General features: G+C 41.6%; 1 protein-coding gene and 1 non-coding gene across 2 annotated transcripts in view; one reads left to right on the top strand and one right to left on the bottom strand.

Annotated features, from left to right (window-relative positions):
* Positions 1-24,271, bottom strand: part of LOC119162992 (carboxypeptidase M-like) — a 1,476,599-nt gene that overhangs the window by 1,129,622 nt on the left and 322,706 nt on the right. The window lies entirely within an intron of this gene.
* TRNAS-AGA (transfer RNA serine (anticodon AGA)) lies at positions 20,944-21,015 on the top strand. Its single transcript has one exon. It is a non-coding gene; the product is annotated as a tRNA-Ser (tRNA).

Here is a 24,271-nt window from a genome sequence, read left to right as displayed (position 1 = left end):
GATTGTCTTCCAACCTCCTGTGTTTCCGAAACCCATTCTGCAGTTCCCCCAGCACCCCCTCATCCTCTATCCACGCCTGCAGTCTTTCCTTTATAATCTGCATCGCCAGCCTGTAGACCACTGATGTCACTGTTATAGGACGGTAGTTGTTTATGTCAGCTTTGTCCCCCTTTCCTTTATAGATCATGCTCATCCTACTAAGTTTCCATCCATCGGGAACTTCACCATCGATTATTATTGTGCTCACTGCCTCTCTCAAAGCCTGCTTAGACTTCGGACCTAATGTCTTTATCAACCTAATTGGAATGCCATCTGGGCCTGTGGATGTACTACTAGGAACCCTTTTCTCAGCCCTTTCCCACTCTTGTTGTGAAAATGGAGCCATTGCACCACTTGATTCGTCCTTGTCTATTGTGGTGCATAAAGTAATTCTTTGTTGAAATTTTTCTGTCACTTTTGTTCTTATATATTCAATAGCTTCGTCCCCTTCTAGCCTAGCACCTTGGGCTAAAGTTATAAATCTCTGCTCTAGGCTCGTCTCATTTCTTAGGGAGTTTAGATGGTTCCAAAATTTCGCAGCTGCCTTTCTATCTTTTTTATTTACTTATGCCAGCCACTGAGCTCCCTTCCTTCTAATCTTTTCATTGATCAGAAGGGATGCATCCCTTTCTTTTGGATGCCCATTTTCTTTCAACATCATCTCTCGGTTCACCCCGCTGCTTAGCATGTCTGTGTTCCCTAGAGGCTTCCTGACGTTTTGCTATGGCTCTCTTAACTTCCTCATCCCACCGACTTTTGGGTTTGTGTCTTCTTTTCCAGGGTGACTTGTCACGCGTCTTAGCAAGCTCTAGCTTAAAGAGTCTAATTAGATTCGTGTATGTCCACACTGTCTTATTATCCTCCGTGATTACTTTCTCAATTTGTTTAGTGGCTATTTCAATTTGCCTTTCTGGATAAACATTTTCTTGTAGTTGCTCATCTTGTCTCCTTCCCAATTTCACTGCTCTTCCAAAACTTAGCTTGATACGTTTGTGATCACTACCCAGACTTCTGGAGCCACCTTCATCTATGTGCATTCCCCTGAGCTTATCATACATCCTATGTGACATCAGAGCATAATCTATCGTCGACTGAAGCCTTCCTACCTCCCATGTTATTTGCCCTTCACACTTCTCGGTACTGTTGCAAATGATCAAATCAAGCCTTTCACACATATCCAGGATCATTTTGCCTGTCGGGTCGGTATACCCATCTATATCTTCTATGTGCGCATTCATGTCTCCTAGTATAATTATCTCGCACTCTCTTCCTAACTCCTGAATGTCCTTTGATACACACTCTACCATTGCCTGGTTTTCCTCTCTGGCCTTTGCTCCCGTCCACAAGTACACGAAACCAAGGAGTGTCATTTGACCTGCCACTTTCCCTTTTAGCCATAAATGTTCCTTGCACTCCTGCTTGACCCTTTGCCAGTCTGAACTTTTATGAATGTATGCCCCAATACCACCCCCCTTTCTGCTGCCTTCTGTTCTATTACAATATTCCCACGCGTAGTCCGGATTGTTCGGAGGTTGTTCCATGACCCTGAGATGTGTTTCTACAAAACCGTATACCATCGGCCTCTCTTCCCTTAACTGTTCTTCTATCTCTTCCCACTTCAGCCTGTTCCTACCACCCTGCATGTTAATATACCCTATGTCTGAATTGGCTCGGCGCTCGTGGCTATGTCTACTTATGCCCTGGACTCTACCTATCTTAGATACTGATGCCACTTTGGAATCGTATCTGTCCATACCACCTGTCGAAGAGTCTTCCTGGTTGTTTTCCTCGTTACTAGCTATCCTGCACCCCGACCCGTTACTGCACCCCGTTACTAGCTATCCTAGCCGTCAAGCCCTCGTAGCTCCATCTAGCGTTGAGATGGTGTACTCTATGGTGCCACGTAAATATTAGAATAGGGTACGCGTAAAAAGAGAGGATTCTTATGGAAGGCCCATTCATGACCTCGTAAAACAATATTTAGTGTTCGTTGAGGTAAAGATCAGTAGTATAGAACATCAATAGGGTACTTTAAAAAAAAAGACGAAGTGCGCGTTTCCGAACACTCAACGTATGTACCACATAGACCCCTCCATTTACAGCACATTCTCGAGTTTTACAGGTTCAATAGTAGTTTTAGGTATCAACTAATTAGTTAATTAGTGTTAATTAACGAATGCATCTTAGGTTAGGCTTTGAAAGCGCGAGTAATATTCACCGGGCGCGGTATTACGGATGGTGGTATCAACTCGCCGTCTGCGCCGCTTAAATGTGGCAGACCTCTGGGATCCGTCCTCGGACCTCTTTTCCGTTTATATCAATAATGCCACCCGTGATATTGCAGCAAATCTAAAGCTTTTTACGAATGCCTGGGCGCTTTAAAGTAGTTACCGCATCCAGTGACAAGGTTCTTTTAAATAACTCTTTTTAGATTCAAGATTTGTGCACAAAATGACAGATGACCTTTAACGCGAGAAAAACTCTGGCGATAACCATGACCTGCAAAAAAGATCTACTAACATTCCAATACAACCTAGGCAATCAATTCTTGTCCTTTGTCTCACAGTATATGCACCTTGGTCTTGTTATCACATCTACATTAAGATGAAACCAACATGTTTGTTAAACTGAGAAAATGGCATTGAATATACAAGGCTACTTACGGGCACATGCTATGGCATTCGGCAAACCGAAATGACTGCAAGTGAAACGAACGTAATACCAATATTAGAATATTCATCGGCTGTCTGCGACCCGCACACGCAAGCTAACGCAGATAAACTTGAATCAATACAGCGAAAAGCTGTAAAATTCATATTCAATACGTAAATGTAACATATCTGTCAGTTCTTCTGGAAGGCGCTAAACTACAAACCTTGGAATGGAGACAGTATCGCGAAATAACGAAGCTGTTCTATCGCATATATAATAATAAGCTGGCAATACAAAAAAATCTAATTATATCAAACCAATTTTGCGCCACGAAACGCGTGCCTCCAATCTCGAAAGAGTGACTGAGCCCCTATATACCGGTACCTTTTTTTTTTTTTCGAACAAGCAGAGAGCGGAACAACACGCCGCCAGAGATTCTTCTAAGTGTCGATCTCAACTAGTTTCTTCGTGCGTTAGCTGTTCACATGGCTTATAACTACACCTTCATATATATTACAGTGCACTTCATTCTAATACCCATCTTGATCAGACTGATTGCTTGAGGTTCAATGCCTCGCTTCTGCACAATTCTTAAATTCTTCGATTCTGCAATGTCTCGCTTCTTAACATTGCCGACTTTATTTTTGATACAGTTAATATATGTGTTCTTTTTACTTTTTACCCAAACAAAGTAACCTAGTGGACACTGTTTTTATAGTTTTTGTTTTGTTTTGTGTACTATGGCCATTCTTGGGATTGTGGACCATGTTTTATGTCGCTTCTTTTTTTTGCGTTTTGAATCATCGCGCTTTCGTTCAACACTATCTATACTGCTGTACCTCCTACACAATGTTGCGTCCACTGCGCCACACCCCTGCCTAATGTCCGGCACCAGAATGGCACTTTTTCTCTAAAATAAATAACAAATATTTCAATAAATAAATTCACTTCCTTTTTTTCAATGCGCAGCTCTCCAATTTATTGATAGAAATTAAAAATATTAACGGAAGTAATTTAAAAGAGAGAGATATAATGCTGAAAGGTGGGGAGGTTGAATTTGTTAGGAACTAATAACCCTATTTGCACTGTGTTATGTCCATGGTAGCCATAATACCAAGCGTACGTAACAGGGAACTGACTTTATTACTTTCAAGAAAGGCATTTCCGCGCAGCATGGTCCAAATGGTCCATGCGCTGGCTTTCGAGTCCACTGTGGGCCATAAAAGGGGCGAGGAGCACAATGGACACGCAACCAGTGCGCGGGCGCACTGATTGCCCCGATAGTCCGTCACTCGGGCGCGCGGCGTCCAGTATCGAGGGGGAGGGGGGGCGGTCAAGGTGGAGGGCAGAGTGCATTCCTGCATCCCTGGAAGCGGCAATGCCCGGTCTAAAGCCTCTCCATGCGCTTTCCGGTAGAAGACGCGATGAAGGGGCTTTAACTTGAACAAACCAAAACTCCGGGTAAAACTTTTTTTTTTTTACGATGGCTGCCGTTCATTTGGGCATTCTTTGAAACTGGCGGGCGAACACTGGTTGTCGTTTGTGGAGCTACCGGCAACGCGAGGCGTCTTCCTAATCTGGTGTAACCTTTCAAAACGGTTCTGGCAGAATGGCTGAGATGTGTGTTCGCAGCTCGCAAGAAAACATGAGATTCGCCGATACCTGGCCCTTCTGGCCCATTGTGAGTTGCTTGACAAAAAAAATAAACGTGCAATGTGCCGCTGTAATGACCCCGCAGAGTATCTTGCAAGAGCACGTTTTAGCTCTACCACGTAGCGTTTGGCCTGTCCGTTGGTGGCTGGGTGGTTCGGTGCAAATTTCACCACGGTGATGCAGTTGCCACTCGTAGGATTTCTGTATTTTGGCTGACAGGAATGCGATTCCGTTGTTTGAAACCACTTTGTGGGGTAATCCAAAAGTTTCGAACAACAAGCGCAGGAAATCGATGGCAGCTGTGGATGTTGTTCTGTTCACATGGCGACTTTCAACTCATTTACTGTAGGCACAAGAATAGGACAGCAGCGCAAAACTTGCGAACGAACCAGTACCTAGGAATGCTGCTGTCTCCTGGGATAATCACTTGACCTGTGACTACTCGTAGGCGATCATAGCTGAGCGTCTCCTTTTAAAAAAAATTCCAGTTTCCTGACGCGTGTACGTGGTGTCCAATTGTTTTCTCAAGTTCTTGAAAGCTTTTATAATAAATTTCTGTAACATAGCCTAGGGTTCTGTAAACACAAGTAATGTTCATGAAGCTTTCATCATACTGTAGCTGCCTTAAGCATTTAGTTCAAAATGGTTCATATTTATTTATTGGTTTCTTTATTATTTGTTCGCTGTGCCAGCAGTGTAGCCAGAAACTTCTTTCGAGTGGAGGCTTTGCCGTCCCTTATGCATGCTGGCACATCTCTTTGCATGTGTATGTGTACACAAGCATACCCCTCCCTCACCCCAGCACTGCCTTCGCCAGGCTCTGTGCGATTTTTGCAGCTGAAGTGAGTTCTGACACCAATAAGATGCCCAAATTGAGCATTCCTATGGTTTTATGCTTGAAAGAACTGGAAGAAGTTACTGCAGTGGTAATGTTTGGTCGGTGATGGGCTCTATCTCATAAAGAGAAAATTGTTGCTGAGGCTTGATAAGGACAAGAAATGAAAGTACTTGTGAATACTTTATTTTTTATCCTTTGAATGTATACAATTATAAAGTGCATTTATTACCGATTACTTTGCTTGAGCATATGTTCCTTACTTCTGTTATGATCTTGGCATTTGCATCTGTTTATAGGTATAATTTGTAAATTTGTGCCCGCCATATTTCTTTTATATTTGTATCGGGATATGTATATAGGTTGCGCACATTTTTTTGGCGGCTTTCGTGTTTGATTTTTCGCGCATTTATTTCAAATGTGTGCCCAATGAATGTCTAACAATCTTTTTATTTGTTAGGCAGATTGTGGAAATAGATCATAATACAGTTTTACAAAATAATTTTTTATAAAACGAGCTGCGTTGTATTTTGCATGTGCATTTTTTACTACAGAAGACAGCTAGCTCTATTGAGACTATCACTCCACACAGGTACTTTACCTAATCAGTGGAAGGTATAAGGGAAGTAGTTTCATTTCTCAAATTAGGTAACAAAACCTTAACGACCAAATATCGGCCCTTTTCTTTTACCAGCACGTGCTTCTAACTATTATATAATACTTCGTAATCAAAAGCACCCTCAATTTTTCTGAAAATAACATTTTTTTCATCTTCACAACATGGTTTTAAGAAATCATAATCATGTGAGACTCAACCTGCATCTTTCACTGATCTAATTCTTGATCGTTCATCATCCGCTGGCTGCATTTGTTTTAGATTTTGCAAAAGCATTTGATAAAGTGTGTTATAAACTTCTCATCCACAAGTTTCGGAACTTAAATCTTGACATTAACCTATTAAAATAGGTCGGATGCTGTCTTGCTAATCACTAACAGTACGTTACTGCTTACTGCTGCAGTTCATAAATGTGCCATGTTATCTCAGGAGTGCCCCAAAAGTTGGTAATTGGTGTTTTGTTGTTTCTAATATATATTATTGACCTGCCTTCTCAAGTAGCTTCTAATATCCACCTTTTTGCTGATGATTGCGATACTTTTACAGCAGTTACTTCAAACGACTATTGTAATCGCCTACACTCCGATTTAAATAAATATCTAACTGGTGCAGCTTGTGGCTAATGCAACTAAATATTAACTTAAGTAAAGTTAAGCATATATTTAGGTCACCTAACTCTTCTCGGGTATACTACTTAAATAATTTCCCTTGAGATAAAGTAACCTCATACAATACTTAGGAATTCATATCACATCCAATCTTACTATACGCATGGGCTTGTAATAGTGCAATGGTGATTACCCAGCACCCTATATACTCAAGCCAGGGTGTAGGAGGAAAATAGCCATTTGACAGACAGACGTTTTTTGTTATCTCGTTGAACGCGAGCAAGGGTTCGTCTCAAGGTAGGCAGACAGCGGAGGCAGCATGGTCCTCTGGCGTCGTCGCCCGCACAATGAAGATTCGGCGAACGCCTTCCTCAAACCACATTCCCACAAACACAAACGACACGCTGGGGACTCCTGCCTTGGCCAGGCGTCCGTACAATTTTCGCAGCTGTAGTTAGTTTTGATAATAATGAGGTGTTCATAGCACTACCATGGTTCTATGCTTGAGAGAACTGAAAGATGTAGCTTTATTAATTTATCGTCCCGAAATGGTGATAGGATCTTTTTCACACCAAGAAAAGTGTTGAGGCTTGATAAGGACAAAAAACAACAGTACTTTCAATGTAATTATTTCATTTTTCGTTCTTTGTTTTGATTATCTCCACAGTGAATATAACATTATATTGTGCATGCATATACGTACCTTGTATTGTTATGATGTTGACATCTGCATCTGTTTGTAGGTAAAGTTTGCAGATTTGCACAGCATAATTTTTTACATTTTAATCGGAACATGCACATGCGTTTCACACATTATATTGAGGTGTTTGTGTTATTAAAGAAAACTTATTTCTTATTGATTCATGAAGAGCACACAATAAGTATCCAAAGATGTTTATATTTGTAGACACATTACAAAATATATCATAAGATTGATTTGCAGTGCATGTTTGATTACAAATGAACTGCGTCGTATTTTGCAGGTATGTTTCTTGCTATAGGCCACCACTCTATTAATGACAGAAATACTTCACTTTTCTCGGAATATATTACAGGCTCAATATTTTCGGAGTATTTTACATGACTCAATTCTACAAATTGACTACGAATTGAGTACCAATTGGATTATTACAAATTGACTACAAGTTTGGTTACTGTGATTTGGTTTGTGGTGGCAGCTATAAAACTCCGACGACAGAAAGACTCGTGAAAACATACGATTGACGACATCACTGCCGTGTATTCCTATATTTGCTCGAGTACAAGTGTTTGCTCAGTAGCATACACTGCACCATGATTCAGAAGCACAGCCTCAGAGGGACGGGACTTGGACAATGTCGGTAAAAGAAGTTTACATAGTTCCCACGCTGAGCGATAACACCTTCACATTTAGGATATTCTGTGTGTGCCAAGAGTTTTACTAAGCACACAATGCTCTAGTAGATGCCTCAAGGTCTTCAACGTGCACTTCGGTGACGTTCAGGATGGTAACTATATGTGAATGAGGGGGTTCTGACCCCCACCAGATTTTTTTGTAATGATTTAGCTTTTCGGGTGCTACAAAAGTATCTCCGCGCTTTCAGATCGACCAACGTTGCCAAAGTTAGCCGATTTACAAAAACCCAGGCGGGTATGCTTGAATTCGTTCACTTATTTCTTCGTGGTATCAACTTCCAAGACAAGCACGCTCCATGAATGACGATGGCACGAACGCAGACCAAAGCAGCAACTCAATTACACAAAGTATAAATCTGCTACTTCAGGTGCTTATTAGCAAAGCAAAACACATGCAGATATTGAGACACACACACACACACACACACACACACACACACACATATATATATATATATATATATATATATATATATATATATATATATATATATATATATATATATATATATATATATATATATATATATATATATATATATATATATATATATACGACGTTTAAGTGAATATTCCTAATTCAACAGCAAAATTTTAGCAGCCAGCACTACACACTACATTTTCCGTTTATTTTTGCTTTTTTTTGGAGGTCGTTAATTTGTGGAGTGTGAATTCTATAAGCTTAAATGTAAGCATTTTGGCAGAAATCTGTCGGGCTCGGTAGAAGATTTCAGACGTTGGGAAGTTCGTAGAGGGCCGGGGGTGTGAGGAACGACTTGGTACTTCCTCAGGATCTGTCTGTGTTTGTCACAAAACATATCCGTGTCTTGTTTTGCCAAAACTGTGTTTCTCCATTTCCAACACGTTTCCGATTGATTGATTTGTGGGGTTTAACGTCCCAAAACCACCATTTGATTATGAGAGACGCCGTAGTGGAGGGCTCCGGAAATTTTGACCACCTGGGGTTCTTTAACGTGCACCCAAATCTGAGTACACAACACGTTTCCGAAGCCGTGAACGTATACAGAGGAGATTGTTTCTAGATAGCGGTTCAAGTTTGTTGGCGTGTTGTAAATGTGTCAGGACTCGCGCAAAAACCTCCTTCCGAAATTCCTCTCTGTTTCTAGAACAGAAAAGCTGTAGAAATCGATCATATGGTCGGGCTGCTCAAGCTCTCTGCAAAAGCGCCGCGTTGCACTTCTGCCTTCCTGACGTCGTTCTTAAGTTGGCGTAATCTTAACGAGTGGGAGCCGAAGTTTATTGCTGCCCGGCAAGGCGCACGTTAGCGCTCAGCGGCTGACTCCCTCGTCAGGAACGCCAGTCCAAGCCTTTCGGCCGCTCCACGGGCTTTCTGAATGGAAACATTCGCTTTTGCCCACGTAGCTGGCTGGACACTCTGAGAGAGATTGTGGTTATATCAGAAGAAAAGAAAAGAAAGGTGCTGACCCGTAACTGTCTCTCCTTACGAGGACACCTCAACAGGTCAGCAGAGGGATGGGATATGGGGAATAAAAGATATAGAGAGAAGAAATAAAAAGAATAGGAGGAAAATAGATGGATAAGAAGCCGCCAGCCAACGAGAGGAAAAAAGAAGGAGATAGGAAAGTGGAGATCCGGTCGAAGCAGTCCAAGGGCGGGGTGCCACAATGCGAGAGCTGCACGGCATCAGGAGACCGCGGAGGGCGAACCAGTCGGCGGGAGCTACGCTGAAGTCGGAGATCGCGAGGGCACAACCGTCCAGCTTGAAATCCTCCGAGCGAAATGGGACACTCTGAACACGGCAACTTGCAGGCTACTCGCTGGTGTTGCTTCTTCCTTCGGCCGTGGTAGCAAGCGGGTGAGCATCGAAGCAGGCTTGCGAACAACCTCGACCCCTGATTTTCCGAGAATCGCGGAGAGCTCTACACTGGCACCCGGCACATATGGGATGACAATGCGCTTGGCTGGCTTCAACTATTTTTCTGCCAGTGGGGTGACCAGCGAGGGAAGGTTGTCGCGTAGTGTGTCTTTCACGGGTCCCTCTACACGGTACAGTGATCGTTTTCTACCCATGGTGACGCCTGCTTAAATAACAAAAACGCAGGCAAAAAACGGAAAGAAAACAAGAGCTATCTAAATGCACAACGCTGGGTAATATTTTTGTCAGTTTGTACCTCTCGAGGGGGCGTCACAAAAGTGTAAAAAGTGAACTTTTTCGTTGATAAATGTAAAACCAGGTTGCCAAGATGTATTAATAAAGGCAAGCTAACTGAAAAAAATGTTTGGAGTGATTTATGTTGATGTATACCATAATTGAAAAAACAAATGCCGTAGGTAAATATTGTGTTACTGTGTTGCTTTCCGGCACTAAAACTCAGCTGTTCCTCCAGTAGTTCGTCACGTACACCTCAGCACCAAGAATGCAACCCTACCATCTGTGATCAATATTTTAATATGAGCATTTAGTGTGTTCACCTACCTGTACAGTGAACAGTTTAAAACTATTCTAGTTCCATGATGCATTTTATTGTCGCTTCCCTTTGTAACATTTACAAACTAGACCACTTCGGGCGCTTCAGCACTGTGCGAAGAAATGCGAATTGTATAGCATTAATATATAAACGATCGTTATTGCTGAGCTTAAGAAAAAAAAAGCAGATTTTACTGGCGCACACGAGAAGACTGTAGAAGCAACGATGCTGGTGGCCTACCCCAATTTCTTTCATTTACTTTACCTCTTCCTCAGTTTATATATACATATATATATATATATGTATATATATATATATATATATATATATATATATATATATATATATATATATATATATATATATATTATGATATATATAATATATGATATATATATATATCAATCCTTTGTTTCCGCCTAGCTGACACATGTGTTCCAAGTTCGGAGAGGCCGTCGAACCAGGCTGGAAATGAAGTTTAAACACTCTGCCGTTGAAAATAAAATGCTACATGTATCAAGTATGTAATTCACCTTAATTTTCATCTTACGCTCTTGTCTAAACTGTGGGTGGATCGAAGCTGTAACACTGTATACGATGGCACCAAACGTGAACATCAGTTTTCTTTCTTCCTGGAAGAAAAATCAAAGCATATTTCTGCCAGTAATGACCTCAAGTTAACAACTAATGGAATATTATCACTAAATATCTGTTTTAAAAACTAATAAAAAATGTTCTGCATCACTTTTTTTTTTCTTGGCTACAGCATGATTAGTGTTCCTGCCGTTGCCATGTTTACAAATACATCAGCGAGACCATTGAGTGAAAAGGTGGATTATCATCAATATTTCCCAATCTAATGTAGGCAATAATTATGGTGCATTCACTCTTCTATCGCAAAATCAAGCTCTGAATTCCGACATCCGGGGGCGAGAGGGAGCACAACGTACTTGAGATGTACACCTAAATAAACAGTGTGGGTTTAAAATTGCTTATAAGTTAAGCATGCTAGCCCTTACATCGTACGCCAAGGACTCCATTCGATAGCTCTTTTTTCGGTGCACAGGCCTTCAGCACATTTATCAATAATGCAAAGATCGTTGCACATTCGACTATCTGTTGCATAAAGCAGTTGTAATGTGCGCAATAACGCTATGAAATTTCCTTTCACATGTCGCAATGAAATCTCGCCAGATGAAGTGTTACATAAATAATTTATCTATTACTATTTGTAATATATCAAGGCGATTGAAATGAGCCAAAAACATAAAGACACAATAGTTCTAGGTGTAGCAAATCTTTTGTTAAACACACGATGCTGCATAATCTGAAGTTGCGAATCTCGTTAAATTAAATGTTGTCAGGTAGTAGTGGAAAAACAATCAGGCACACGCTGTCACTTGAAGCAGGCATTGTTTGAAGTACAGTTTACGGAACTATGCTGAGTACCTTATAAAATCAGACACATGCAATTAGATGCCAGCAAATGAGAGGTTAACACTAAATTACAAAAAGTTCTACAAAAGCCGCTCCTACAGCTTACACTGTGCTGTCGGTCCCGAGCATCTGGTGCTATTTTCTCAATGGAACTATACTTAGCTCCTTACGCACATTGACGCAAAGAATAAGCGCTACGAAGAAATAAGAAAGCGAAAGAGCTTCCGCAAAGGATAACCGAACAGTACATTCTCGGAGCGTTTACTATGTAGTTAACAAGCACATTCCTTTCCTGCCCCTTGACTAATGTATTGAACACATTATTTATTATTACTATTTATTTACAGTTACTGCAATCACCATTTGGTGATTTCAGCAGGGTGGTACATATACTTAGTCGCTGACAAAAACATGACGGTAAATGTGATGAATAGAAGTAAGCAGTGCTACAGTCAGAACTAAAACCACTTTCGTAGCTTCTGTAAGAGTCGAGTAAGATGTTTTTAGGTGTAGTTCACCCTCAGCTCCACCTATTTATCGGGCACTAGAAGTAATTGCGTAATCTACGCGAAACTGCGTGCGCATGATGCGTTCAAGTATACAAAAGTATTTCAGGACATATCTTTGCACCATTGAAATCATTTAAATTGTATGAGTTCTGTCATGTTTTTTCGATACGTTGTTGCAAAAATGTAGTTTTTCTAATAAAAACTTTGCTGGTAATGCGAAAATTACCTATGTCCAGTACACTCACACCAAGATGCAATTGGTGCACATCGTGCTCAATTTAGAAGGAAAAAAAGAAAACAAGAGGTGGCTTGACGTGACACTCTTTAAGCCCAGTCATAAAAATAAAACTGGGGCATGCTGGGAATATATCAACAGCATGAAGCATGAAGAGGATCAGCGAAGAGGATCGACTTTTTCTCGGGACAAAACAAACCCCGCTTGTGTTTTATAAGACTAATAATCTAACAGGGCCAAAAGCAGCGCTCTATCTAAGAGAATAGCAGAATATGTGTACCTATTTGTTCAACAAATTAATCCCAGTGTCCAATATACTGGACATGCTTCTCCTGTGAAAATCGTTCTACTAACATCTTTGTTAATTTTTTGCGTGCTTTTCAATAGCCTACTAGCTAAAAAAACAAGTTTAAAAACTTTGTTCCGCCCTACAGAAAGTTTGGGTCAGAAAGTAATATGGCTTAGCCACAAATTAAGTATTGAACCTGATATTATGATTACAATATATTACCTACGACGAGAAAAAAACTAAAGAATGTAATGCAGTTGGTCCTAGGTTCTTTGTATATAAATTATCTATGACTATATCAAAACTGTGAGGACTCGAATTCAACCAAGGCAAGAAAAAAAAGAAGTTCTCAGTCTGCAAAATTTTTCATGGCCGGTCCGGAACCTGTTCGCGTACTCTACACAGGCCGGCTCTTAAACGGCGTGAGTGAGAATGCACTGACAGCGGGTCGCTATTCTTTGGTTCCCGCAATGAGGGGCGGTTGAGAACAGGTTGAAGAGCGAGGCTACTTCCGTAGAGAACTCGTCACGCCGTGGTGGGAGGAGAAAAGAGGGAACGAGGGGGAGGGTTCAACTTCATGCGGCACGTGGTGGACGTTTAACGAACTAGCCCCTCGTGGACCGGAATCCTGGCCTCCAACCATTGGTCTTTTTGCTCAAAAATTTCCAAAATTTTTGTGAGGCAGACGTAATAAAGTTGGGTAGAGTATCTTGAAAGTATCTTAACTTAGCACCCTTGCGTTTAAGCCGCTTTAGTTATGGTATGAAAGAACTCTGGTAACTCTGGTAATATGGTAGGTAAGGTTAGGTTAGGTTAGGTTAGGTTCTTACCAGAGGTTAGGAAATCTGGTATGAAAGAACGTACGTTCATGTTCCCCAGCACATTCACCTTGGTCAATACGCCGAGAGTGGTACGTTATATGGTGGTTTTGGGACGTTAAACCCCACATATCAATCCATAACGTCTATCGCCAGAACGTTCTTGCGGCCATTGATTCTCACGTCTGTAATTTGTCTTGCAACGAGCGCCTGAAGTGACATAGACGTGACGTGGCGATTAATTGGGTTCATGCTGTCATCGGCTTTCAGCGGGACAAACAAAAAAGTGTGAACCGGTGACTCTTGTGTATTGGGGTGGCCTTACTTTGGGAAGGAGATGTCGTAAGTAGCCTCCTCTTCGCCTTGCTTCTTGCCATGGGCACAAAGTCACTTTCATCGGAGCTCTCATCACTGGCCGTAGAGTATATCAGCGTGTCCTCACTGTCGACGTCACTTGGGTGGCCGGAGCGCTTTCTTAGACGACGTGGAAGGTATGGGTGGAGGCCCTGGTGATTCTACGTCCGTTTCCGCAGGCAGAAGAACGGCGTCTTCCACAATACTAATGAAAAACGAGAAAAAATAACAGAGACTGAAAGCAGCGTTCCACTCAGGAAAAACTTCGTCTTCCTCTCGTGGAACTCGAAGCCTCTCACATGAGGAAGAAAGGTGACTCGTGCGTCAGCGTGCCTTCAGTTTGGTTGCATAATAGTGAATTCTAACTGTTGGATCTAGATGTATTTTAGATGGTTGCTAAGAAGTGTCGTTCAGTCTTTTTTTGCTGTTTTTCCTCGCAAATTTTTGCGCAGGCTTGGGTGTTTTTATTTTTTTACGACGTATTTACATCAGGCGTTGTTTGTTGCTGGTTCCCAGATATCACGATTGCAATAGTCGTTTATTACATCTTCAAAGTGTTCATGCCTGCACGTTCGGTAAATGAAGTGGTGTACGCATGTCCTCCAAGAGCCTATATAATGTGAATGCTTCATGAAAGTAAACCTAATTGTGAGTTGGCGCTCTTTTTGTCTCTTCTCGTTTTTCGCTTTGGCAACCTTGCGCCACGTACTTAAGCCTCAGAAATATTATCTAAGCGTACGCGGCTACAAGAAAGTAATATCTCGGTTAGTGAAGATATCTGTGCCACTACACGCAACGCCAGAAAAACCCTAATAGAATATTAAAAAAGTCTGAGTCTGTCATACAAGTTATGGCCCAAAAAGCTAATAATTGATGAAAAGTACTATGGCTACATTGGTAATGAACAAAAGGTTCACGAAATGATTTCATCAAGTAATATGAATAATACCGCGGCATCTGTTCGAGTCTTAAGGTCTAGGCGCAATATTTCAACAGCACCTCTTAGGATAAAGCGAAACGTAGGGGCGCTGAATTGATATCTAGCCAACAGGTTTTTTTTTTACTAGCATACGTAGTGTCTTACGTAAAAACGATCTTCTATGTGGCCTAATAAATGACTGAGATGCAGATATGTTTGCATTAACAAACACCTAGTTAACGAGTCATGTTACGAATTCTGAGTTACTGCAATAAAAAGTATAATGTTTACCGTGCCGATCGTTAAATGGACTAGGTGGTGGTGTATTATTTGCTGTCAATGAAGGCTTGAACTATTTTCCTGTGGTTATATTAGGCGACATTGAATGTGTGTAGTGCTGTGTTACTGTCAATAGTAAAAAGGTTCTGATTGGTTGTTGTTACCGAGCACTATTATCTACCTCGACTTTTTGTGACAGCATGCATAATTGTTCAAGTCAAATAAGTTCTCGTTTCCCCACTGCACCTATTCTACTTATAGGAGAGTTTAATTTTGCGAATGTTTTGTGGTCAGGTACGTGTCCATCATTAAATCCAACTTCCACGCAATCGAAACGTTTCGTCGACATATGCGCAGACTTCAGCCTACCCTACTGAAAAATTCCGTATGAAATCTTACGGAACACATATGGACTCCGTACAATTTCCTTATGAGCTATACAGAAAAGATAGGATTTTATGGAAGCATATGGAAGTTGTATGGCGTATACGGAAAACTTTTTAAAGAAAATATGAAAGTATACGGAAATTATATGGAACATACGGAAAATGTCTTAGGGAAGATATGGAAAGATACAGAAGTCTTGTGGTATACACGAAATTTACTTACGGAAAATGTGAAAAATTGTGGAAATATGGAAAGCTTCATTGAAAATATGGAAACTTCTTTAAGGAAGTTCTACGGAGCATACGGAAATTTTCTTACGGAAATATAGAAGAATAAGGAGGGCGAGCAGACTGATAAGACCGGAGATGTTCATGTCACTAGATTCAAATGGCAGTCTGAGATACGAATACCATTCGATCCGTGGGGTGCTACACTGCGTACAGAAAAAGTATCGTCATTGTGACTGTACGTGATGTCAATGTCGACAATTCAGAAATAAATGGCCGCAAAAATTAAAGAAGGAAAATGTAGAGTGATAAAAAAGTGGATATATAGAGAAATAATTAGTCCCGTGCCGAAATGACGAGCACTTTAACGTAAAAAAAACATCTAAAGGACGAGCGCTCACTTGGAAACTTTGATTGATATGTGGGGCTTAACGTCCCAAAACCACCATATGATTATAAGAGACGTATGTCGTAGTTGAGGGCTCCGGAAATTTCGACCACATGGGGTTCTTTAACGTACACCCAAATCTTAGCACACAGGATTACAACTTTTCCGCCTCCATCGGAAATGCAGCCGCCGCAGCCGGGATTCGATCCCGCGACCTGCGGGTCAGCAGCCGAGTACCTTAGCCACTAGACCACCGCGGCGGGGCTGACTTGCAAAGTTTATTCCTTGAGTTACAATTTGCTAAATAAATACGCATAGAAATTTTATATCGCAGAATAAATGGTGACCATGAGCCAAGACAACCCGCTGAACCAGTATACACACAGCCAATAAAATAACCACAAGCAACACGGCGTACGCATTGTGACAAAAAAAACTAAACGGCAAAATGAACGCCTCGGGTCTATTCAGGTTTTCTAGAACGCGAAGTAACAGATGAACACCTGGCATCTTGTGGTACGACCGCACACATGTCGAGCTACTTGGTTATTAGCTTTCATGCAAGTTATCAAGAGAGTAAATATAAAATACAGATGCATGAAGCAAAATCGCCTCTCTGCTTTACTTTACGATAGGCAGTGAATCTTCATGCACATAAATAATGCCTCTGTGAAGTACACAGGCAAATGAAGTAGAACAGAAAAAAAGAGAGGAAGAAAACAGAAGAAAGGCACAAAGCTCAAGTAGGTTAATGATTTGCTGTCCTACAGCGTAGGTAGGGGTGGAGGGAGTGGTCAGAAAAATAATTAAGTATGAGAGCACAACTGATATGTACGGACACATAATTGTGCTTATCATTGATGCTCGTATAGTCGTGTATAGAGCTGGGTCGTTTTGAGATTTTCAAAAGCATTGTTTCAGATCACCATGCAGATTACGCTTCAATTGCAGTGCTACATAAGACACAACTTATAGGCCAGCTTTAATGAATAGGAAGATTATAGGCGAAACAAATGCTTTAAGATATATCATGGCTGCATAGACGCATACAAGCAATGTAAACCGCAATAAAGTGAGGACGCATGAGCTTCTCTTGACGCTTAAGTTCTACATGGATGCATCCACTGTGCTGCAAAGAAATTTAACCAATGTCTTTGTGTGCAACATTGTCCATTTTAAGCTATATATATGTACATCTAAAATTCCTACTGCGAAGTAAGCTACGTAGCACTCCATAACTCTTTCTTTTATTGAGGGCAATTTTTCAAACAATCAACATTATTCATTTTCTGTCTCATGACTTCGCGCCCGCAATTCTTGGTTGGGCTCGATCACAATTGTGCAGCCCTTATTTTGGAGGAATCAAAAAACATCAACTAAAAGATATTTTGGAACTGCTTCTCGGTGATATTGCCTTCCCTCAACTGCCACAGCGTGAGATGAGTCATAGCAAGGCTCGCGCATACCTAGCGCCTACCCTTAAAGAAGCTGGTCCGGCTGTGAAATGCTCAGTTTTTTCTCAAATAAAATTTTTGGTTTGAGTTTTCTCACTTCTCGAGTCCCTTCACAATCAAGCAGACCCAATGTTCTTCTTAGTCCTTAATTTTGTTATATTATGAAATAAATAAAAAATGTAATAATGAAAATAAAAATACTAATAACTGTTGCGCAAAAAACACAGTCCCACACACGTACTTGAACGCAATATTGCTTTTATTTTGTTTTAGTACCTAACGAATTAGAAAAGATAGCAGTACATAAAAAACATTGAAAAAAAAACTAAAAAAGTTGAAACTTAGTGGGATTCGAACCTGCGCCACGCAGTTGGGCTGGCGTAATTGTCTGATAAATCTCATTAAAATTGTGTCAAAACACGTAAAAACGAGCCCTTATGTATACACTTCTTTTCCTAATTCATTAACGAGGGTCTCGTACTGGCAGACTTGGTGCCATTAGAATGTATACGAGGGACTATTGGTCAGCTGCGCGCTCGTATTATGTTCACGTAACCCGTCAGACTCATGAAAAGGTGTTCCACACTAGCTGCTATGGCTACAGATGGCGCTGACAGACACTGCCACGTTGAAACTCACTTATACACCCAATAAAGTAGCAGGAGGAACAGCCGCCGTGATAGGACAGTGGTTAGAGCTTCGAACGCGCTAATCGACTGTCGTAGGTTCGATTCCTGCTCATAACAAATATTTTATCAGCCACTTTTCTTCTTATTTACTTTACAGTGGTTCTAATGACTTCCTCTATACATTCCTTGGCATTATTGTCTATTTGATCAGATAATGATTGTGTGAAAACACGTGAAAACGAGCCCTTGGGTACACACTTCTTTCCCTCTTTCATTAACAAGGGTCTCGTACTGGCGGTCTTGGTGCCGCTAAGTTCTATATGAGGAACTGTTGGTCAGCTGCACGCTCGTATTAAGTTCACGTGCTACGCGACACCACACATGCTCATGAAAGGGTGTTCCACACTCGCCACTAAGGCTACAGATGGCGCTGACTGACACTCCCCTGTTTGAATTCCTTTATAAACCCAATAAAGTGGCTGGGAGGATAGCTGCCCTGATATATCAGTGGTTAGAGCTTCGAACGCGTTATTTAAAGGTTGTAGGTTCGATTCCTGCTCACAAAAATTTGTTTTTCCGCCACTTTTCTTTCTTTTTATTTATAATACATTAGTTCTAATGACTTCTCCTATACATTTCCTGGCATTATTGTCTGTCAGATCACATTATTATTGCGTCAGAACACGTAAAAAACGAGCCTTTAGGTATACATCTCTTCCCTTATTCATTAACGGGGGTCTTGTCCTGGCAGACTTGGTGTCGTTAGGTTGTATACCAGGGACTAGTGGTCAGCTGCACGCTCGTATTAGGTTCACGTGCTGCGTGACGCCACACAGGCTTATGACAGCGTGATCCACACTAGCTGCTATGGCTACAGATGGCACTGGCTGACACTTCCACGCTTAAATTCACATGTAAGACCAATAAAGTGGCTGGGAGACTAGCCGCAGTGATAGCTCAGTGGTTAGAGCATCGAACGCGTTAGTCGACTGTCGTAGGTTCGATCCCTGCTCACGACAAGTTATTTCTTTCAGCGACAGTTCCTTCTTCTTATTTACAATAAATTGCTTTTAATGACTTTCCCTATATATTCCTTCCCCTATACAATCCATTCCTTGGCAATTTCGTGTGTTATATTTCATTAATACTGTGTCAGAACACGTAAAAACAAGCCTTAAGTTATACAATTATCTCCCTCATTTATTAACGAGGGTCTCGTAGTGGCAGGCTTGGTGCCGTTAGGTTGTATACGAGGGACTATTGGTCAGGTGCACGCTCGTATTAAGTTCCCGTGCTACGTGATGCCACACAGACTCATGACACGGTGTTCCACACTCGCCGATATTGCTACCAGTGGGGCTCATTGACACTACCACGTTTCAATTCACCTATAAACCCAATGAAATGCCTGGGGGAATAGCCGCCGTGATAGCTCAATGGTTAGAGCTTAAAACACGTTATTTGAAGGTCGTAGGTTTGATTCCTGCTCAGGACAAGTCATTTTTCCGCCACTTTGCTTTCTTCCTATTTACAATACCTTTGTTTTAATACCTTCCTCAATACATTCTTTGCCGTTATTGTCTGTTACATCTCATTATTATTGTGTGAAACACGCAAAAAACGAGCCCTTAGGTATACAGCTCTTCCCCTCATTCATTAACGGGGGTCTCGTACTGGCAGAGTTGGTGCCGTTAGGTTGTATACGACGGACTATTGGTCAGCTATACGCTCGTATTATGTTTACGTGCTGCGTGACGCAACACAGGCTCATAAAAGGGCATTCCAAACTCACCGCTATTGCTACAGATGGCGCTCAGTGACACTTCCACGGTTAATTTCACATATAAACCCAATAAATTGCCGGGGGAATAGCCGCCGTGGTAGCTCAGCAGTTAGAGCAACGAACATGCTATTTGAAAGTCATAGGTTCGATTCTTCCTCACGGCAAGTTATTTCCTCAGCAACATTTATTTCTTCCTATTTACTTTACATTGGTTTTATTAACTTCACCTCTACATTCCTTGACACTATTGTGTGTTAGATCTCAATACTATTGCGTCAAAACACGTAAAAACGAGCCCTTAGGTACACTTTTTTGCTCATTCAATAATGAGGGTCTCGTACCGGCAGACTTGGTGCCAATAGGTTGTATACCAGGGTCCTTTGGTCAGCTGCACGCTCGTATTAAGTTCAAGTGCTACGTGACACCATACAGGCACATAAAAGGGTGTTTCACACTAGCCGCTATGACTACAGGTGGCGCTCACACTCCCACGTTTAAATCCACAAATAAACCCAATAACGTATCTAGGGGAATAGCCGCCGTGATAGCTCAGTATTAGAGCACCGAACGCGTTAGTCGAAGGTCGTTGGTTCGATTCCTGTTCCGGAAAAGTATTTTTTGAACCACTTGTCTTTATTCTTATTTACAATACCTGGGTACCAATAAATTCCTCTATACATTTCTTGGCGTTATTGTCTGTTAGATCTTAATAATATTGTGTGAAATCACGTAAAAAACGAGCCCTTAGGTATACACTTCATTCCCTCATTCATTAACGAGGGTCTCGTACTGGAAGACTTGTTGCCATTAGGTTGTATAAGAGGGACTGTTTGACAGCTACACGCTCGTATTAAGTTCTAGTGCTACGTAGCGTATTACAGGCTCATAAAAGGGTGTTCCACACTAGCCGCTGTGGCTACAGGTGGCGCTGACACCCCCACGTTTATATTCACATATAAACCCAATAAAGTGGCTGGGGGAATAGCCGTCGTGATAGCTCAGTGATTAGAGCATCGAACGAGATATTCGAAGTCGTAGGTTCGACTCCTGCTCACGACAAGTCATTTTTTTCAGCCACTTTTCTTTCTTCCTACTTACATTACATTTTTTCTAATACCTTCCTTTATACAATCCTTGGCATTATTGTCTCTTAGATCTCATCAATATTGCGTCAGAACACGTAAAAACGAGCCTTTAGGTATACACTTCTTCCCTTATTCAATAACAAGGGTCTTGTACTGGCAGACTTGGTGTCGTTAAGTTGTATACGAGGGACTATTGGTCAGCTGCATGCTCGTATTAAGTTCACGTTCTGCGTGACGCCACACAGGCTCGTGAATGGGTGTTCCACACTAGCTGCTTTGGCTACAGATGGCGCTGGCTGACACTCCCACGCTTAAATTCACATATAAACACAATAAAGTGGCTAAAAAAATAGCCGCGTGATAGCTCAGCGGTTAGAGCATCGAACATGTTAGTCGACTGTCGTAGGTTCGATCCCTGCTCACGACAAGTTATTTCTTTCAGCCACTTTTCTTTTTTTGGGTTAGACTACATTGGTTCTAATGACTTCCCCTATTCTTCCCCTATTCTAATTCTTTCCCCTACACATTCCATTCCTAGGCATTGTTGTCTGTTAAATCTCAATAATATCGTGTCGAAACTTGTAATAAACGAGCCCTTTAGTATATACTTCTTTACCTCATTCATTAAAGAGGGTCTCGTACTGGCAGACTTGGTGCCGTTAGGTCATAGACGAGGGACTATTGGTCAGCTACACCCTCGTATTAGGTTCACGTGCTGCGTGACGCCACACAAGCCTATAAAAGTTTGTTCCACACTCGCCGCTATTGCTACAAATGGTCTCAGTGGCACTACCACGTTTAAATTCACATATAAACCCAATGAAATGCCTGGGCGAGTAGCCGTAGTGATAGCTCATTGGTTACAGCATCGAACGCATTAATCGACTGTCGTAGGTTCGATTCCTGCTCACGACAAGATATCTCATAAGCCACCTTTCTTATTTACATTACATTGGTTCCAATAACTTCTTCTATACATTCCTTGGTATTAATGTCTGCTAAATCTCAATAATATTGTGTCAAAACACGTAAAAACGAGTCCTGATGTATACACTTCTTTCCCTAATTCATTAGCGAGGGTCTCGTACTGGCAGACTTGGTGCAAATTAGGTTGTATAAGAGGGACTATTGGTCAGCTGCACGCTCGCATTAAGTTCACGTAACCTGTCACAGGCTTATGGAAGGGTGTTCTACACTCGCGCGCTATGGCTAGAGATGGCGCTGACTGCCAATCCCACCTTGAAACTCACATATAAACCCAATAAAGTAGCTGGGGGAACAGCCGCCGTGATAGGATAGCGGTTAGAGCTTCGAACGCGCTAATCGACTGTCGTAGGTTCAATTGCTGCTCACGACAAATATTTTATCACCCACTTTTCTTCTTCTTTACATTACATTGGTTCTAATAACTTCTTCTATACATTCCTCGGCATTATTGTCTACATGATCTCATTATGATTGTGTGAAAACACGTGAAAACAAGCCCTTGAGTACACACTTCTTTCCCTCTTTCATTAACGAGGGTCTCGTATTGGCAGACTTGGTTCCGTTAGGCTGTATACGAGGGACTATTGGTCAGCTACACGCTCGTATTAGGTTACGTGCTGCGTGACGCCACACAGGCTCATAAAAGGGTATTCCACACTCGCCGCTTTTGCTACTGATGGCGGTAAGTGACAGTTCCACGTTTGAATTCACATACAAACCGAATAAACTGCCGGGGAAATAACCGCCGTGATAGCTCAGTTTTTAGAGAATCGAACGCGCTAATCGAAGTTCGTAAGTTCGATGCCTGCTCACGACAAGTTTGTTCCGCCTCGTTTTTTCTTCTTATTTACAATACATTGGTTCTGATAACTTCCTTTATACATTCCTTGGCACTATTGTGTGTTAGATCTCATTATTATTGTGTCAAAACACGTAAAAACGGTCCCTTAGGTACACACTTCTTCCCTTATTCATGAACGAGGGTCTTGTACTGGTAGACTTGGTGTCGTTAGATTGTAAAGAAGGGACTATCGGTCATCTGCACGCTCGTATTAGGTTCAAGTGCTACGTGACACCATACAGGATCATAAAGGGGTGTTCCACACTAGCCGCTATTGCTAGAGATGGCGATGACACTCCCACCTATAAATCCACATATAAACCCAATAACGTGGCTGGCGGAATATAGCCACCGTGATAGCTCAGTAGTTAAAGCATCAAACACGTTACTCGAAGGTCGCAGGGTCAATCCCTGCTCATGACAAGTTATCTTTTCAGCCACTTTTCATTATTTTTATTTACATTACACTGGTTCCCATAACTTCCATTGTACATTCCTTGGCATTATTATCTGTTATATCTGACTATTATTGTGTCAAAACACGTAAAACACAAGCGCTTAGGTATACACATCTTTCCCTAATTTATGAACTAGGGTCTCGTACTGGCAGACTTGGGGCCGTAGGTTGTAACGAGGGATTATTGGTCAGCTGCGCGCTCGTATTAGCTTTACGTGCTACATCACTCCACGGTTTATAAAAGGGTGTTTCACACTCGCTGCTATGTCTACAGATCGCGCTGACTGACAATCCTGTGCTTAAATTCACCTCTAAACCCAATAAAGTGACTGGGAGGATAGCTTCTGTGATAGCTCAGTGGTAAGAGCGTCGGACGCGTTAGTCGACTCTCGTAGGTTCTATCCATGCTCACGACAAGTTACTTCTTTCAGCCGTTTTTCTTTCTTTTTATTTACATTAATTTGCTTCTAATAACTTCCCCTACACATTTTATCCCGTATACAATCCATTACTTGGCACTATTGTGTGTTAGATCTCATTATTATTGTGTGAGAACACGTAAAAACGAGCCTCAAGGTATACAAGCCTCTCCCTTATCATTAACGAGGGTCTCATACTGGCAGACTTAGTGCCGTTAAGTCGTATACGAGGGACTATTGGTCAGCTGCACGGTCGTGTTAGGTTCACGTGCTACGTGACCACCCACAGGCTTATAAAAGGGTAATCCACACTCGCTGCTATGGCTAGAAATGGCGCTGACAGACACTCCCACGTTTATATTCACATATAAACCCAATAAAGTGGCTGGGGGAACAGCCGTCGTGATAGCTCAGTGGTTAGAGCGTAGAACGCGTTATTCGAAGGTTGTAGGTTCGATTCCTGCTCACGAGTTTTCTTTTAGGCCCCTTTTCATCTTATTTACATTACATTGGTTCTAGTTCCTTC

The sequence above is a fragment of the Rhipicephalus microplus genome, unplaced genomic scaffold (assembly GCF_043290135.1).
Source record: "Rhipicephalus microplus isolate Deutch F79 unplaced genomic scaffold, USDA_Rmic scaffold_13, whole genome shotgun sequence".
NCBI classification, from domain to species: domain Eukaryota; kingdom Metazoa; phylum Arthropoda; class Arachnida; order Ixodida; family Ixodidae; genus Rhipicephalus; species Rhipicephalus microplus.
The sequence above is the reverse complement of the archived record's forward strand: the minus strand, read 5'-3'. Positions and strand labels throughout refer to the sequence as shown.